General features: G+C 40.8%; 1 long non-coding RNA gene across 1 annotated transcript; it reads right to left on the bottom strand.

Annotated features, from left to right (window-relative positions):
• Positions 1–18,109: 18,109 nt before the first annotated feature.
• LOC123162509 (uncharacterized) lies at positions 18,110–18,769 on the bottom strand. The gene is made up of 3 exons (XR_006481324.1): positions 18,755–18,769; positions 18,310–18,435; positions 18,110–18,141 (listed from the first exon to the last, which is right to left on the bottom strand). It is a non-coding gene; the product is annotated as an uncharacterized lncRNA (long non-coding RNA).
• Between the last annotated feature and the right edge of the window lie 574 nt (positions 18,770–19,343).

Genomic DNA, 19,343 nt, shown 5'->3' with positions numbered 1-19,343 from the left:
CTCTTCTTTTAAGCAAATTTTGTGCAGTTCTACTAAAATAAAATGCCATCACCGCCTTGACAATTTAGTGACACTGTACAAAAGGAAATGACTTGACATTACATCATGATGTCAGGTATGTAGTCGACAGGCATTAGAGGCAAACATACAGACCTCCTCCGATAACATAATGAACATTAATTTTAACAAAGGTGTGACTAGCTTTACCGGGATAATTTGAGTGAACTCTACACCATTCGAATACTACAAATATACACCAATCTAGTGGCTAGTGCAACAGTAGAGTAGTTAGTTTATTACAGGGTACAGTACAATGGTTTTACTGAACAGATTTCAATGAACTCTAGCACTGGAAGGTTTCTATAAGAATTAACAATACAAAATGTAAAGGTAACAAGTTTCAGCATTGGTATACTAGTGGCATTAGACAAAATGTAAAGGTAACAATACATCCACAGTCAACAGCTAACCCTGAAATAATCCAGTGACATTAAATGGCATTGCTTAAATTTATCGGTGGCATTAGACTAAGAGCGGCATTAGTTAAATGTGGCTTCACTTTAGGAGTAGCATTGCTTGACTTGACTGCTGGCGTTATACTAACAGCAAAAAAAGTGGCAATAAGAGCATGGGAGGCCCATTCGGACAGTGGGCGCGCCAGTATGATGTACCTCCACGGACGCAGAGTGGTGAGGGAGGTATGGTTGCCCAGAGCAACAAATATCCAGGCAGCATATGTGGATTACGTCCCATTTTTGTTCTCTTTAGCCACCTTTTTCCTATGTGAGGACAACAAACCGATCGACCTGGTCATTCTCTATTGCGTTGTCATGCCTTTCTACCCTTCTTCAACCAAGAGACACGAGACTCGTTCCTTAGCTACTGATTTTCCCCTTTTCAACATAGATGCGGGTTCGATGCCTACTCTCTTGGAAAGTACAGTCTCCCTTCCTTTCCTTATTCAACCCATACATGGATTAGTCTGCATGAAGTAGGGTTTCCTTTAATAGTGCAAATTATGGTTTTCGTCTGCGTGGCGAGTAGAGCAGAGGATAGCAAATTGGGAAGATGGTGGAGTGGAAAAAGATCCACATGCAACGACGTGCCAGATGGGGCAATAGAACAAGGATATGGTTCGAAAAGAGGTAGCATACCTGAGGGTCGGCGGGAAGTGGCTTCGCTCGTGGTCGGCGTCCTCCGCACACACTACGATAGCGAGCTTGGGGACGGAGGCCATCCAGCGCGAGCGCTAGGTCTGAGAGGACGGCCTTGTCATCAGTGCGTGACCTCGCTCGCCGACGACGAGTGCGTCAACGATGCACGTCCTTTTCTTCCCCTGCGGATCTGTGACCACCGGCGAGGAGGGAGAGAGGGGCCGTCTTTTTTAGATCTGGAGAGAGGGTGGTAGTGTGAGAAGCAAGTGGGCAGCCCTTGGCAAGAAAGCACTGAAGCTCCAGCCTATATATCTTTTTTATACTACTAGTACTGGAGGTGGAGTAGTGGTAGAGTAGTTTATATTTTCTCTGCGTACAGTACCAGTTAGTCGTGCTTCAAAACTGAACGGCACGCCATTAAAAAATAAAGGTCGATAACTAATGCGGCACCTCGGGCCAACGCGGCCAGATCGCATTTTGCACGAGAAATTACACACCATGTTTCGTTGACATGTGGTCCCATTCCAACATATCAGTGAGATGACGGCGAGTAGTAGGAGTATTTCCGAACCGACGTGTAGGCCGCGGCGCCCCTTCATGAACCGTGGCAAACTGGCAACCGTCCACCGACTCTTCGCCTTTCCCTCTCGATTTGGAACTGCTGTCGCACGCTCTTCCTCTCCCTCCTCCATTTTCCTTCATCCCTTCACCCTTTCTTCTGCCATTGTTCGATCATCTTCTCCATGGAGGGAACAGGACGGAAACGACCCCGTTATTCTTGCCCCGATCTTAAAGATAACGTGGTGGAGGAACTCATTGATCGATGCGACATCATCACCTCGGCTAGCATGGCAGGTTCATTCAAGCCCATTCTTGACTCAACTAATAACATCATTACAAGGAACCCAAGAGTCAAGGAGCGTTTTGATCTCCCCTATCTTCTTCGCCGTGACCCTGATGACTAGCGCCGTCACGACGGAGGCCTCGCCCTGTGCAAGTTGATGCCGCTTGATAATGATGTATGATGTTAATATTGGAAATATACCCTAGAGGCAATAATAAAATGGTTATTATTGTATTTCCTTGTTCATGATAATTGTCTATTATTCATGCTATAATTGTATTGACCGGAAACCGCAATACATGTGTGAATACATAGACGACAACATGTCCCTAGTGAGCCTCTAGTTGACTAGCTCGTTGATCAATAGATGGTCATGGTTTCCTGACCATGGACATTGGATGTCATTGATAACGGGATCACATCATTAGGAGAATGATGTGATGGACAAGACTCAATCCTAAGCCTAGCACAAGATCGTGTAGTTCGTATGCTAAAGCTTTTCTAAATGTCAAGTATCTTTTCCTTAGACCATGAGATTGTGCAACTCCCGGATACCGTAGGAATGCTTTGGGTGTATCAAACATCACAGTGTAACTGGGTGGCTATAAAGGTGCACTACGGGTATCTCCAGAAGTGTCTGTTGGGTTAACACGAATCGAGACTAGGATTTGTCACTCCGTGTGACGGAGAGGTATCTCTGGGCCCACTCGGTAGGACATCATCATAATGTGCACAATGTGATCAAGGAGTTTCAAATAGAACGCACATGAAGAATTTGTGAACAGACTGGGTTGAGTTTATCATAGAGGGGGAAGGGTCCGATCACATTCACTTCGCAGAAAAAATCAACTTGAAGAATTAGCAATAAGTGAATGCTGTAGAGGACATAAACTCATATATATAAGTGAATGCTGTAGAGTTCCTCATTCAGAGCTGCTCTTCTTGTGAGATGAAGATTTTGGGGATTTTTATGATGAAGACTTTGAGGATTTCTTCTTCTTCTTCGCATCATCAGAACTATAATCCTTGTACTTCTTCTTCTTTGATTCCTTATCCCACTGAGGACAATCTTGGATGTAGTGACCGGGTTTCTTGCATTTGTGGAATAGCCTCTTCTTGTAGTCACTAGATGAGGAACCATTACTCCTTGAGGATTTTCCAAAGAGACCACGTCTTGAGAACTTCGGAAATTTCTTCACAAGCAGTGCTAGTTCCTGACTCAGTTCATCAGGATCACCAAGGCTGCTACCAGAGTCTTCATCTTCAGACTCAGATACTACCTTGGCCTTCAGAGCACGTGATCTTCCATAGCTCGAACCATAGAGATCTCTCTTCTCAGCAAGCTGGAACTCCTGAGTGTTTAGCCTCTCGAGGATATCAGCGGGATCAAGTGACTTGTAATCAACACGTTCTTGTATCATTAGTGTCAAAGTATCAAATGAAGAATCAAGCGACCTCAGCAATTTCTTCACCACCTCATGGTCGGTGATGTTAGTGGCACCAAGTGCTTGAAGCTCATTTGAGATATCAGTGAGGCGATCGAAAGTTTGCTGAACATTTTCATTGTCGAGTCTTTTTAAGCGGTTGAAGAGATTGCGAAGAACATTAACACGAGAGTCACATTGAGTTGAGACTCCTTAATTCACTTTGGATAGCCTATCCCAGATAAGCTTAGCAGTTTCCAAAGCACTCACTCTTCCATACCGCCCTTTGCTCAGATGGCCACATATGATGTTCTTCGCTTGAGAATCGAGTTGCTTGAATCTCTTCACATCAGCAGCATTCAGAGAAGGTGTGACTGATGGAACACCATTTTCCACAACATACCAGAGATCGTTATCAATTGCCTCAAGATGCATTCGCATCTTATTCTTCCAGTAGGGGTAGTACGTCCCATCAAAGGTAGGACACCCAACATAGACCTTGATCATACCTGTGGTCGACATAACTAAAACTCCAGGCGGTTAAACCAAAGTCACACAGAACAAGGGAGTACCTTGCTCTGATACCAATTGAAAGTGCGTTATATCGACTAGAGGGGGGTGAATAGGCGATTTTTATGAATTCTTCGCTGAGGAATTTGCTAGTGAGGAAATTCCTTAGCGAAGAACTACTTGCAGCGGAATAAGTACCCAAAAGTAAACATAACATAACACAAGCATAGTCATCATGATGAAATGAAGACAAGAACAGAGTACAGAAAGCGTAAACACAGGATTGCACAGGATGAAGACAAACAGACTGAAGAAATTGAACTGAGGAAATTGAGAAAGTCTTTAGTCAAAGCCTTCAAACAGTTATGAACAGGCACATGCTACGTCTTGAGCTTGCGTTGGTTTTCCTTGAAGAGGAAAGGGTGATGCAGCAATAGTAGCGTAAGTATTTCCCTCAGTTTTTGAGAACCAAGGTATCAATCCAGTAGGAGGCTCCTCAGAAGTCCCACGCACCTACACAAACAAACAAAGAACTCGCAACCAACGCAATAAAGGGGTTGTCAATCCCTTCACGGCCACTTGCGAAAGTGAGATTTGATAGAGATAGTATGATAAGATAAATATATTTTTGGTATTTTATAATATAGATGCAAAAAGTAAAGATGCAAATAAAAGTAGATTGAAAGCTTATATGATAAAAGATAGACCCGGGGGCCATATGTTTCACTAGTGGCTTCTCTCAAGATAGCATAAGTATTACGGTGGGTGAACAAATTACTGTCAAGCAATTGATAGAAAGGCGAATAATTATGAGATTATATAGGCATGATCATGTATATAGGCATCACGTCCGCGACAAGTAGACCGACTCCTGCCTGCATCTACTACTATTACTCCACACATCGACCGCTATACAGCATGCATCTAGAGTATTAAGTTCATAAGAATAGAGTAATGCATTAAGAAAGATGACATGATGTAGAGGGATAAACTCATGCAATATGATATAAACCCCACCTTTTTATCCTCGATGGCAACAATACAATACGTGCCTTGCAACCCCTACTGTCACTGGGTAAGGACACCGCAAGATTGAACCCAACGCTAAGCACTTCTCCTATGGCAAGAAAGTTCAATCTAGTAGGCCAAACAAAAATGATAATTCGAAGAGACTTGCAAAGATAACTCAATCATACATAAAAGAATTCAGAGGAGATTCAAATATTTCTCATAGATAAACTTGATCATAAACCCACAATTCATCGGATCTCGACAAACACACCGCAAAAAGAGTTACATCAAATAGATCTCCAGAAGAGAGGGGGAGAACATGGTATTGAGATCCAAAAAGAGAGAAGAAGCCATCTAGCTAATAACTATGGACCCGAAGGTGTGTGGTAAACTATTCACAACTCATCGGAGGGGCTATCGTGTTGATGTAGAAGCCCTCCATGGTCGATTCCCCCTCTGGGGGAGCACCGGCGAAGGCTCCAAGATGGGATCTCATGGATACAGAAGGTTACGGCGGTGGAAATTGTTTTTCGTTGGCTCCCTGGATGTTTTCGGGGTACGTGGGTATATATAGGAGGAAGAAGTAGGTCGGTGACCGCCCAAGGGGCCCATGAGACAGGGGGCGCACCCTGTAGGGGTGGGCGCGCCCCCCACCCTCGTGGCCGTCTCGTATGCTTCTTGGCTTGCACTCCAAGTCCTATGGATCACGTTCGTTCCAAAAATCACGCTCCCGAAGGTTTCATTCCGTTTGGACTCCGTTTGATATTCCTTTTCTTCGAAATACTGAAATAGGAAAAAAACAGCAATATGGGTTGGGCCTCCGGTTAGTAGGTTAGTCCCAAAAATGATATAAATGTGTAAAAAAAGCCCATAAACATCCAAAAGGGGTAATATAATAGCATGGAACAATAAAAAATTATAGATACGTTGGAGACATATCAAGCATCCCCAAGCTTCGTCCTCGAGTAGGTAAATGATAAAAACAGAATTTTTGATGTGGAATGCTACCTAGCATAATTCTCAATGTAATTTTTTTTATTATGGCATGAATGTTCACATCTAAATGATTCAAAACAAAAGTTCATATTGACAAAAGAAATAGTAATACTTCAAGCATACTAATCAAAGCAATCATGTCTTGATACATCCCTACAAAATCATATAGTTAGGCTATGCTTCATTTTTGTCACACAAAAATGTTCCCAAATTCTACACCCCCGATGACAAATCAAGCAATTGTTTCGTACTTAAATAATCTCAAACTTTTTCAAGTTTCACGCAATACATGAGCGTGAGCCATGGATATAGCATTATGGGTGGAATAAAATATGATGATGGGGATTGTGTGGAGAAGACAAAAAAAGAGAAAGTCTCACATTGACGAGGATAATCAACGGGCTATGGTGATGCCCATCAATTGATATCAACATGAGGAGTAGGGATTGCCATGCAACAGATGCACTAGAGCTATAAATAAATGAAAGCTCAACAAAAGAAAACTAGTGGGTGTGCATCCAACTCGCTTGCTCACGAAGACCTAGGACATTTGAGGAAGCCCATCGTAGAATATACAAGCCAAGTTCTATAATAAAAATTCCCACTAGTATATGAAAGTGACAACAAATGAGACTCGCTATATAAAAACATGGTGCTACTTTGAAGCACAATATATGAGACTCGCTATATGAAGGACATGGTGCTACTTTGAAGCACAAGTGTGGAAAAAGATATAGTAACATTGCCCCTTTTTAATTATTTCCTTTTTTCTTTTTTTTTCTTTTTTCTTCTTTTTTTCTTTTTTTTCTTTTTTTCTTTGGCCTTTCTTTTTTTTTCTTTTGGCCTTCCTTTTTTTACTTTTTTTGTTTTTGGGGACAATGCTCTAATAATGATGATCATCACACTTTTATTGATTACAACACATGAATTACAACTCGAAACTACAACAAGATATGACTCTATATGAATGCCTCCGGCGGTGTACCTGGATGATGCAATGAATCAAGAGTGACATGTATGAAAAATTATGCATGGTGGCTTTGCCACAAATACGATGTCAACTACATGATCATGCAATGGCAATATGACAAAAGTAATGTATGTCATGATGATAAACGGAACGGTGGAAAGTTGCATGGCAATATATCTCGGCATGGCTATGGAAATGCCATAATAGGTAGGTATGGTGGCTGTTTGGAGGAAGATATAAGGATGTTTATGTCTGATAGAGCGTATCATATCATGAGGTTTGGATGCACCGGCGAAGTTTGCACCAACTCTCAAGGTGAGAAAGGGCAATGCACAGTACCGAAGAGGCTAGCAATGGTGGAAAGGTAAAAGTGCGTATAATCCATGGACTCAACATTAGTCAAAAGAATTCATATACTTATTGCAAAAATTAGAAGTCTTCAAAAACCAAGCACTACGCGCATGCTCCTAGAGGGATAGATTGGTAGGAAAAGACCATCGCTCGTCCCCGACCGCCACTCATAAGGATGCACAATCCAAGTACACTTCATGTTTCAAATTTGTTACACTACTTTAACCATACATGCATGCTACGGGACTTACTAACTTTAACACAAGCGTTCTTTAAATTCATAATCACCCAACTAGCATGACTTTAATATTACAACCTCCATATCTCAAAACAATTATCAAGTATCAAATTGATCATAGCATCCAATTCACTTCCTATGATAGTTTTTATTATACCCAACTTGGATGCCTACCATTCTAGGACCAATTTTATAACCATAGCAAATACCATGTTGTTCTAAAAGACTCTCAAAATAATATAAGTGAAGCATGAGAGACTAGCAATTTCTACAAAATTAAGCTACTGCCGTGCTCTAAAAGATATAAGTGAAGCACTAGAGCAAAAACTATCTAGCTCAAAAGATATAAGTGAAGCACATATAGTATTCTAATAAATTTCAATCAAGTAGGCTTCTCCCAAAAGGTGTGTACAGCAAGGATGACTGTGGTAAATTAAAAAGCAAATACTAATATCATACATGACGCTCCAAGCAAAACACATATCATGTGGCGAATAAAAACATAGCTCCAAGTAAAGTTATCAATGAATGAAGAAGAAAGAGGGGATGCCTTCCGGGGCATCCCCAAGCTTAGGCTTTTGCCACTCCTTATTCCATAGTCCATCAAATCTTTACCCAAAACTTGAAAACTTCACAACACAAAACTCAACAGGAAATCTCATAAGCTCCGTTAGTGAAAGAAAGCAAAACCACCACATAAGGTACTGTAATGAACTCATTATTTATTTATATTGGTGTTAAACCTGCTGTATTTCAAGTTCTCTATGGTTCATACCACTTAATACTAGCTATAGATGCATCAAAATAAGCAAACAACACACGAAAAACAGAATCTGTCAAAAAAAGAATAGTCTGTAGCAATCTGTAACTAATTCAAACTTATGGAACTCTAAAAATCCTACCAAAATAGGAAGTCCTGGAAAATTTGTCTATTGATCAGCATCAAAACGAATCAACCCAAAAGCACGTTTCTGTGATTTAACAAAACTAATTTCGTGCGCGCAAAGTTTCTGTTTTTCAGCAGAATCAAATTAACTATCACCATAGGTTATCCTATAGGTTCTACTTGGCACAAACACTAATTAAAACATAAAAACACATCTAAACAGAAGGTAGATGCAAAATTTATTACTAAACAGAAACAAAAACAAAAAACACAAATAAAATTGGGTTGCCTACCAACTAGCGCTATCGTTTAACGCCCCTAGCTAGGCATAAAATCGAAGATAGATCTAAGTAGTGCCATCTTTGATTTTCAGTTTTTTAGCAGAGTCATGCTCGAATCCGGGAGGTTCTTTTCGTTTCCCTTTCATACTCGGAAATTTCTAGATCTAACGAATCCAACCGCTTATTGCAAAGAGTAATCAACATATTCATGCGGTGAAGATTTCCGCTAACACTTTTAAGAGGCTCAAGAGACTTTTGTAATATTTTTGTTACTTCGCAAATCTTTCCAAACACTTGTGTTTCTTCTTGGGTAGGATGTGGTCCTCCCTTTTGAGGTAGTGTTCCCACTATTCCCTCTATAATTTCATGCGCAATACTAGGATCAATTTCAATATAATTTCCCTTGGCAATGCAGTCCAAGAGTTGTCTATGCGTCATGTTTAGCCCAACATAAAAATTGCGAAGAGGAATTCTAAAATTCACCTCTAGGGTGCAATTGCGATAAGATTCCATCATCCTATACCAAGCATCTTTTAAGTTTTCTCCTTGCCTTTGCTAGAAGTGAAGAACTTCAAACTCGGGAGACATAGGAGTGGATAAGGAACTAGCCATTATGACGAGGTAAACGATCTAACATACGAGCAAACAGAAAAAGACAAGCGAAAAAGAGAGGATGAGATTGGGAAAGAGAGGGTGAATAAAACGCCAAGGGTGAAGTGGGGGAAAGGAAAACGAGAGGCAAATGGCAAGTAATGTAAATGCGAGGGAGATGAGTTTGTGATGGGTACTTGGTATGTCTTGAATTGAGCGAAGACCTCCCCGGCAACGGCGTTAGAAATCCTTCTTGCTACATCTTGAGCTTGCATTGGTTTTCCTTGGAGAGGAAAGGGCGATGCAGCAATAGTAGCGTAAGTATTTCCTTCAGTTTTTGAGAACCAAGGTATCAATCCAGTAGGAGGCTCCTCAGAAGTCCCACACACCTACACAAACAAATAAAGAACTCGCAACCAACGCAATAAAGGGGTTGTCAATCCCTTCATGGCCACTTGCAAAAGTGAGATCTGATAGAGATAGTATGATAAGATAAATATATTTTTGATATTTTATAATATAGATGCGAAAAGTAAAGATGCAAATAAAAGTAGATTGAAAGCTCATATGATAAAAGATAGACCCGGGGGCATAGGTTTCACTAGTGGCTTCTCTCAAGATAGCATAAGTATTACGGTGGGTGAACAAATTACTATCGAGCAATTCATAGAAAAGCGAATAATTATGAGATTATCTAGGCATGATCATGTATATAGGCATCATGTCCGCGACAAGTAGACCGACTCCTGCCTGCATCTACTACTATTACTCCACACATCGACCCGCTATCCAGCATGCATCTAGAGTATTAAGTTCATAAGAACAGAGTAACACATTAAGAAAGATGACATGATGTAGAGGGATAAACTCATGCAATATGATATAAACCCCACCTTTTTATCCTCGATGGCAACAATACAATACGTGCCTTGCAACCCCTACTGTCACTGGGTAAGGACACCGCAAGATTGAACCCAAAGCTAAGCACTTCTCCTATGGCAAGAAAGATCAATCTAGTAGGCCAAACCAAAATGATAATTCGAAGAGACTTGCAAAGATAACTCAATCATACATAAAAGAATTAAGAGGAGCTTCAAATATTTATCATAGATAAACTTGATCACAAACCCACAATTCATCGGATCTCGACAAACACACCGCAAAAAGAGTTGCATCAAATATATCTCCACAAGAGAGGGGGAGAACATGGTATTGAGATCCAAAAAGAGAGAAGAAGCCATCTAGCTAATAACTATGGACCCGAAGGTCTATGGTAAACTACTCACAACTCATCGAAAGGGCTATGGTGTTGATGTAGAAGCCCTCCATGGTCGATTCCCCGTCCGGCAGAGCACCGACGAAGGCTTCAAGATGGGATCTCGCGGATACAGAAGGTTACGGTGGTGGAAATTGTTTTTTTGTTGGCTCCCTGGATGTTTTCGGGGTACGTGGGTATATATGGGATGAAGAAGTAGGGCGGTGGCCGCCCGAGGGGCTCACGAGACAGGGGGGCGCGTCCTGTAGGCGTGGGCGCCCCCCACCCTTGTGGCCGCCTTGGCTGCTTCTTGGCTTGCACTCCAAGTCCACTGGATCACGTTCGTTCCAAAAATCACGCTCCCGAAGGTTTCATTCCGTTTGGACTCCGTTTGATATTCCTTTTCTTCGAAATACTGAAATAGGCAAAAAAAAGCAATACGGGCTGGGCCTCCGGTTAGTAGGTTAGGCCCAAAAATGATATAAATGTGTAAAATAAAGCCCATAAACATCCAAAAGGGGTAATATAATAGCATGAAACAATCAAAAATTATAGATACATTGGAGACGTATCAGCACACAACAACTGAAATGAGGAAATGAAAGACAATGATTTGGTAGACCAGTTCCAACTGCTGTCTCAGTTGTACGTCTAGTTGGAGCAGCTAGGTATTTAAACCTGAGGACACACAGTCCTCACCGTATTATCCTTGAGCTAAGGTCACACAGACCTCACCCAATCACTCGTGGTAAGTCTTCAGGTGACTTCCAAACCTTCACAGACTCGGTCACTCGGCGATCCACAATTCCTCTTGGATACTCTAGACCATGACACCTAACCGTCTGGAAGAAGGACAGTCTTCAAAGGTAATAAGCGTTGGATCCACGCTGGATCAATCTCTTCAGTGATGCTCAATCGATTTGGGTTTGTAGGTGTGTTGGGTTTGGGTTTTCCTCACTTGATGATTTTCGCTCAAAGTCCTCGGAGGATGGGATGCTCTCAAATGACAAGTGTCAGTTTCTCTCGGAGCAGCCAACCAGCTAGTGGTTGTAGGGGGCGGCTATTTATTGCCTAGGGAGCAGACCGACATGATAAGATATAAATGCCCTTCAATGATAGGACCGTGAGATGGGTAGATATTCTGGGACAGCTGGCGCATAGCATAGCAACGGTCGGAAGTTTGACTCTCAAATTCCTCAGGGCTATCATGTTCCTCACTGTGTAGGCAATTCACACTGGCGAATTCCTAACTCCTCAGTCAGAACATATTCCTCAGAGACCAGAAGAACTTCGTCTCTGTCACTGAAGAAATCGACTGAACTGTATGAGATTTCCAATGGCTTCACTCGAAGGGATTGGTAGGTGTAGGATTTTGAGTTGAGCATCACATGGAAATTTTTCCTTAGTATTTCCTCGACCCCCTTTAACAGTACGGTGTTTCCTATGACTCAAGAAAGAGAAAATGAAACTAGAAAAACAAAAGTCTTCACACTTCATGTTTCTTAAATGAATTCCAAGTCTTCAAGGTCGCACCAATTTCTTCACTTTCAAAGTCTTCAGAAATCCAAAGTCTTCAGTCGAAGAACTTCATTTTTAGGGGTCGACTTTCTCTGTAAATATCAAACTCTTCATAGACTTATAGACCTATGTACACTCACAAATGCATCGGTCCCTTAACCTATAAGTCTTCAATACACCAAAATTACTAAGGGGCACTAGATGCACTTACATGGAGAAAGAGGATCTCCCTGCCTTACTCCTCTCTTGCACAGGAACTGCTTCCCAGGAACACCATTAAGTAACACAGCAGAATACCCAGAGGAGAAAAGCATGTCCATCCACATCAGCCACCTGGTTCCAAAGCCTCTTGCAATGAGTATTTCTTTGATTTATTGATGCTCAATGAGATCAAAAGCCTTCTCAAAATCCAAATTTAAGACAATAATCTCCTTGCCAAACATTTTACACTAATGAATGAATTCATATGACCAAGCAAGACAGTCCTAAATAGACCTTGCTTTTAAGAAACCATACTGGTTGGTGTGAACGAGCTTCAGAATGACATCTTGGAGTCTATTTGCCAAAAGTGTTGTGATGATCTTAATTGAGCAATTTAGTAGTGAGATTGGTCTGAAGTCATTGGGTGTAGTTGGAGCATGTTTCTTGGGAATGAGAGTAATGAAAGAAGAGTTGATGCTCTACAGGCTGATTCTTCCATGGTAGAAATCATCAATCAAAGTGTAGAAATCAGGTGCTAAAATATCCCAGCAATGTTTGATGAAGTTTGTATTGAAACCATCTAGCCCTAGTGCCTTGTCATTAGGCAGATTTTTGACAACTACATCTATTTCATCTTTGGAAAAGGGTATTTCAAACACAGAGAGATCCACATCTCTGCTAAGAAGGTTTCCCAAATTGAGAGGGTTGAATGTGGGCACAGAAGTATCCGGCCTTTGTTTGAAAGCTTTTAGAAGAATATTGGCTTTGGCATTATGCTCTCTATCTATGTTGCCCAAATCATCATGTAAGCTTGCAATATGATTAACCCTGTATTTGATGGTAGCTTTGTCCTGAAAATACTTGGAGTTGGCTTCTCCAAATTTAACCCACCTGATTGTAGCTCTTTGTTGCCAATAGATCTTTTGCAGCTCCAGAAGTTTAAGCAGGTGCTTCTTGAGAATCTCTCTTCCATTCCATTCTGGCAAAGTGAGGGTTCTGAACTCTTCCATCGAGTCAAGGAAAAGAATGACTTCATTGGTGGCTTTAATGGATATGCATTGGAACTAGCCTTAGGCATCCATCCTACTTAATCTAATCCTATATACCTAAGGCTAGTTCCAATGCATTGGTGCTTACATGAGGTGCTAAGCACATTAAAACCTTTAACAACTAAAGCCCCCAATGCATAGGTGCTTAACTTATTGATGCTAAGCATCCTTCATTTAATGATTTTACAACTAAAGTTCTTTATGCATTGGTGGGATCCTTCCAAATTAAGTGTTTTTCCTAGGTTCTTGCGTTTGGCATTGTTTCTTCCTGAGGTCACACACTCATCTCTCCTCTTAATTACCTTGTCACATCAGACTTTTTGCCTACATGGCATCCTTAACACCTGTACAAGGTGGAGCATTGGAGGGGCCTAAGGCTGGTTGTAATGGGGAGTATCATATACTAGTATCATGCATATGATACTAGTGTATGATACTACTTCCCTAATGCATAATATCATGTTTTGGTATCATGTAGTATTCTATTTATTGCCATGCATGACACAAAGTAGCATTGAATTTATTATGATACGGTATCATGGTATGATACTCCACCCTTTCCTTCTTCATTTAATGCTATGACACATCATCAAAATTGTCTAGTTGGCATGCATGATACTAGTTATGATACTACCATTACGACCAGCCTAAGAGACTCACCCCCACTACCATATTTATCTTAACATACAACCTATCCACCTCATCACATATCCCCACATGCCACCTCAACAAATTTGCCATCTCAGCATTTTTTCATGTCCCTTGGTCACGGAATTTAATAGTGGTCGCGTTATCTCTTCCGTCTCCCATAACTGACGGCTAATTTTAAGCGATCTCCTCTTCCATATTGTTAGGGCATGTACAATGGTTGATAAGATAGTCTTATCTTAAGTCTTGCATGTAAATTAGAGATGACAAAAAAGCATGTCTACAATGGGTCATTTCTTAGTCTTATCTTAAATAATTAGTTGTTCCTAAAAACATGGTGAAACAAATTGTGCTAAGAGATCATCTTTTGTCTTCTCTTAAATAAGAGAAGACAAGCCTTATCTTACGATTTCTCTCTCCTCCACCTCATCATTTATCCTACGTGGCACTCTTAAGATAGAACCATTGTACATGCCCTTACTCCCAAATAATAAAGTTCCATCACCGTCGCCGCTTCCTTATCCCGTCTCTGCTGAATCTCCATCGATCCCTCCATCTTGATCTCCTATGTCCTCTACTAGCGCCGGCGGCTACCTCGGGGCGCACCGGCCCTCCGCCCTTACCTGCACTCCATACCTGGTCGTCCCTAGCGTCCTCCACCTCCAAGATGGCGTTCATAGTTCGGCTCTCACGATGCGCTCTCTGCTAGGGTTGCATCTTGCTGTCCGACTGCAAGCACTACCAACTCTGTAACATTTTTGTGGGAATACACCCCTCTATCTATGGATGTTGTCCATTATGGTTTCCCTGCCGATTGCAAGGTACCCATCTTTGTATTCCAGCGTTGATTCCTAGGGCTCTCTTCCACGTGAGAGCATCAATTTATTCAGATAGAACCAAACCAATTTTGTTTGTATTTTATTTTTGTGGATTTTGCAGCACAGGAGACTGCTGATGACAAGCCGCTGAGAGGTTTTAGGGGAAACACCTAGATAAGAACCAGTGGGTAGATTAGTACCTTATTGGAATTGCTGATTTTTTCTGTTGATATAAAATGCACATATGCATATATCCAGCACAGGTATGGTACTGCTATCGCTCAAGTTATGGCAAGCAACCCATGATTCAGGTTAAGTTATTCATGAACATTTTGATTTACCGGGTTATACCAGTTGTGGCGCCCTTGATACGCATATATCCAATCAGATAGGCATTGCTCGGTTTTGTTGCACGATAAGTATCCCTTTTGTCTCTAGCTATTTACAATCTATATCCCAGTACTAATTAACATAAACCTTTCAAGATTATATTAATCTAATCTGTTGCCACCTATCTGGCATCCTGATCTGACACTTCATATTACAGTCCAGTGGATTTAAAGATGATATATTTACTCAAGGATTAAACAGGTAAATAATTCTACCCTACAGTTGCTCATTTCTGTGTTTCTTTTGTGGGGCTCATTTATGTGTTTTGGTGTTTTTGGATTAGGAATAGTTCCATTAAAAATTTTCAAGTTGCAATTTGCAGAAAATTATGAAAAGAAAGGCAACATTCGGCTTAAAGAAATATTTACACCTCGAACTTCTTTCTGGTTTGAGTTTTTTTTTTCCGCTTGTCTTTCTGGTTTGAGTTAATCATCAATTTTGAAGTTCAAGTATGATACACCTGTTCTTGAACCAAGCGCTAGAAAATGTTACCAGCAGAAGCTGAAGAGAGATACTGAGTATCTTGCTTTACCAAGTCAGGTGGGATTTCACTTTAACTATTCAACATCAATGCTTCCACGAGCTCTGACCAAGCGATTCTGCAAACTGTAAAAGGAGCAATTAGTGTGAGCATAACTAGGGCCATTAGATATCTCAGTGCTACATAAGAACTAATATTTAATTCTGAGCCTGCTACTTCAACAAAACATATAGAAGATATCTATTATGTTTATTGCGTTTGTCATCTACCATTGTTTTTTTAGAAAACTTGCAATCATTTAAATTTATACAGCATGCAAGTCTGATTGAGCAATTTCATCAAGATGCCAACTTCTGTTTTTTCATAGACAAACCTTAAATTTGTTCTCGGCAAGCACGTTACTCAACATCTTCTATTTTATGTTCAAGCAGGGACCGGAATATACAAGGACACATATTCGGCTCAGGTTAACTTGATCTCGGAATCGATAAATAAAGTCATAAACCATTGTCTTCTTTGTAGGCTCCACCTTCTAGAGGCCTAAAAATATGCTGTCTTGTCTGCAGTGTACGCAGATGTTTGCTGGATGTTGATTCCATAGTAATTATATTGAAGTGTTGGCCATTGTTATCTCTTATGACTAATCGCAGTCTAAAAATGCCATGGCGTAAGCTATTTAATCACAAATTACTTTGGAACATTTTCCGCTGTGTCATTTCCTTAATATCTTCTGGTGGTACACTTGGACGTCATCAAAAATCTGATCTGTTTAATATTACCATCATTCAGAAATAAGTGACGTGGTTTTAGTTCTAATTACTTGTACCCAACGGAGGGAGTATCACTTAGCTTATTTATATGTGTTACTATCTGGACATATGCTTTTGTAGAAAATCCCAAAAGACATTTGTTTGGTATGATGATAAGTTAGTAATTTGTCAAACATTTTTGCGGCATGTAAAGTCCCTCACTCCTGCAACCAGCACATGTTTGAATTTCTTTTTGCCAGTACTGTTACATAGTCATTTGACTCATTTGGTGCATTTCTATTCGCTTTTACACTTCATAGATTTATTTATCAACTTTACTTCAACTTTATGTGCTAATTTTTCCCGCAGCAACACGCGGGGTACCAATTCTCTCTACATGCAGAGTGTCCACGTCATATGCATGCAACATCAGCATTCATTTATTCAAGCAGCCGAACAACCAGTCGTTTGAGAAATCAGCGTTCAGTTCTTCAGCGTCCAACCAAGCCATATGTCCCTTCAGCGTTCAGTTCTTGCTACTACTGAAGCAGTAATTTTGCCGCCTGGGCTGACGCACGTCCGCGGAGAAGACAACATGTGTCGAACGGGTAGTATAGTTTTTATATTGCAACATCATCTGCCTCTCTTGCTTTTACCCCTGCAGAAATAAGTAGGCAATCATCTTGTGGCGATGCGTCCTTGAGAAGTTTAGCAAGCGACAGCACCTGCAGCTGATTTCTGGGCTGATTGGGTGCCGTTGTTTTTTGCAAATTTTGGCTCATCCCATAAGCATATGAGGCTGCTCACTTCTCTGTTGGTGTGCAGCAATTAATCACTTGGTTGCCTACCAATGGCTTGGTAAGAGCAAGTATAATAAGGATGACTAGGCGGGTTGTAAACCTTTAAGACTAGTCACAGTGGGGAGTAACTTATAGTAGTAACATGCATATGTTACTAGTCTATGTTACTAACTCCACAGTGAATAGTAACATATGTGTTGTGTCACACATCACTTCATTTATTAAGTTGTACACTTATCTTCTCTTGACACTAGATGACCCGTTGCGCTAATGACGCAAAGGCCGAGTGTAAGCCAAGTATTGGAAGAGTGAGCATATATTTCTTTTATCATTGCTGTTTTAAAAGCATACAACACAACAGTCTAAGCAAGAAATAGCCGATAGTTAAACACGCAGGATGGTCTTAAGGGATTACATAAGATCTAAAAGGATGATAAACACAAAGTCTTGGTAGGCATTTATACTAACATTAAGTTATATAACAAGGGGCTCTTGCAACTTGCTTATATTGAGACGATCAGGCGCAGTCCCTTGGAAGTGCATTTGAAGGCGAAAGCATATGCTTGCCCTTTGCTCATGTGTGCCTGAGGGAAGAAGTTGCTCCAGCCAATGGTGGCTCTTTTGTCAACACCCTTGATAAAGCGGTTGTGACAGCGGTAGTCCCGTCTACAGTTGTGATTGACAGTTCACCGTGGTCAGCATCCATGTGTGGGAAAAGGGAACCCGTAGAAAAGGTAATGCTAAAGTACTAAAAATAACAATAAAGATTAGTTACTACTCCCTCCATAAACTAATATAAGAGCGTTTAGAATACTAAAGTAGTGATCTAAACGCTCTTATATTAGTTTACAGAGGGAGTATATCATTTTATACCATGCTATTGTATGAAATAGGACAGAGCAATTGCAAAGGATTACCATTCTTTTGTTGTTTGTTGCAAATATCTCTGGTGGTGCTGCGGATGATCTTTCGCAGTCTACAAACATTATGGTTGTAGAGCTTAACTATGTTGCCCCCACAATGTGGCGACTAAACTCATGTAAGTAGTGGATGCAAAGGCTCACCATGTTAAATTGTATAAAGTTATATCATTTAGTAGTTGTTCCCAGAGTTGTTGCAATGAGAAGAGTAATGTAGCTCTTACCACGGAGAATGTACTTTCCAGGCTTTAGTTGGATTTTCTTGCCTTTGAACTTTTGGATTGAACCTGCTTTGCGTGGGCGATGAATATACTCGAATGGCTTATTGTGCTTGCGACACAGTGGTTCGGCTGTGATAGCAAATAGAGGACAATATAAACAAACAAAAGACCTATTGAATTTGAAAACACAGCTCATTTAATTGGATGGCTATTTAGCTTGTGTGTATTAGTGAAAACAGAAAATGCTATTTATCGTGTAAATCAAAGCATTAATGAATAGCAAACAGAACACCTACTGGACCCCGAAAGAAGTTTGCTTTATTAGATAGTTGATCAACTTGCATGCATAAGTGATAAAAAAGGACCAATCAAATAGCATGCATTAGTGAAGAAGAAGAAACATTCTTTCCAATGTAGAAACAATCATAAGTATGTTTTTGAGCATTACCATGGGTAATTTGGCCACCGCTGATATCACTGGTTGTGTCTGCTTCTTGTTTAACTGCTGTCATCTGGAAAGAAGTAGTAGAATAATTAAGCTGGTTTATCTGGCTGTGTTTTCAGTTGGGATGTTTAACAGTGAAGCATGTGTCTTAATATAGTAAAAGTCACTACAGCAGGCATCCTGGACATGCAAAGTAATGGCAGAATTATGAACAGAAAAGAACACCCGAGAGTAAACAGCAAAGGCAGCCATAAGGAACAATCAACAACAAATAATAGTAAACAAAAACACGAGACGACACAACACACGTAACACACATGGTTAGAACCAACATAAAGACTAAATTTTAAAGTTGTGCAGCAAAGGAAAAGGCAGGGAAGGAGGTGGAACCTTGGCAAGAAGAAAGACAGGGTGCAAGGCGTCACGTGAACTGAACCACAGCAGAAACTTGGTGAACTGGGAGTGACAAAATTAGCCGATCAGGCAGCCAGACATCGCAAAGGAAGACCTGCAGCACATGAAAAAGCAAACGAACATAGCAAAGGCGTACAAGCTCATGGGTTCGCCTCTTACCGAGCAGTCTTTCGCAATA

The sequence above is a fragment of the Triticum aestivum genome, chromosome 7B (assembly GCF_018294505.1).
Source record: "Triticum aestivum cultivar Chinese Spring chromosome 7B, IWGSC CS RefSeq v2.1, whole genome shotgun sequence".
In the NCBI taxonomy this organism is placed as follows: Eukaryota; Viridiplantae; Streptophyta; class Magnoliopsida; order Poales; family Poaceae; genus Triticum; species Triticum aestivum.
This window is presented reverse-complemented; position numbering and strand designations above follow the sequence as displayed.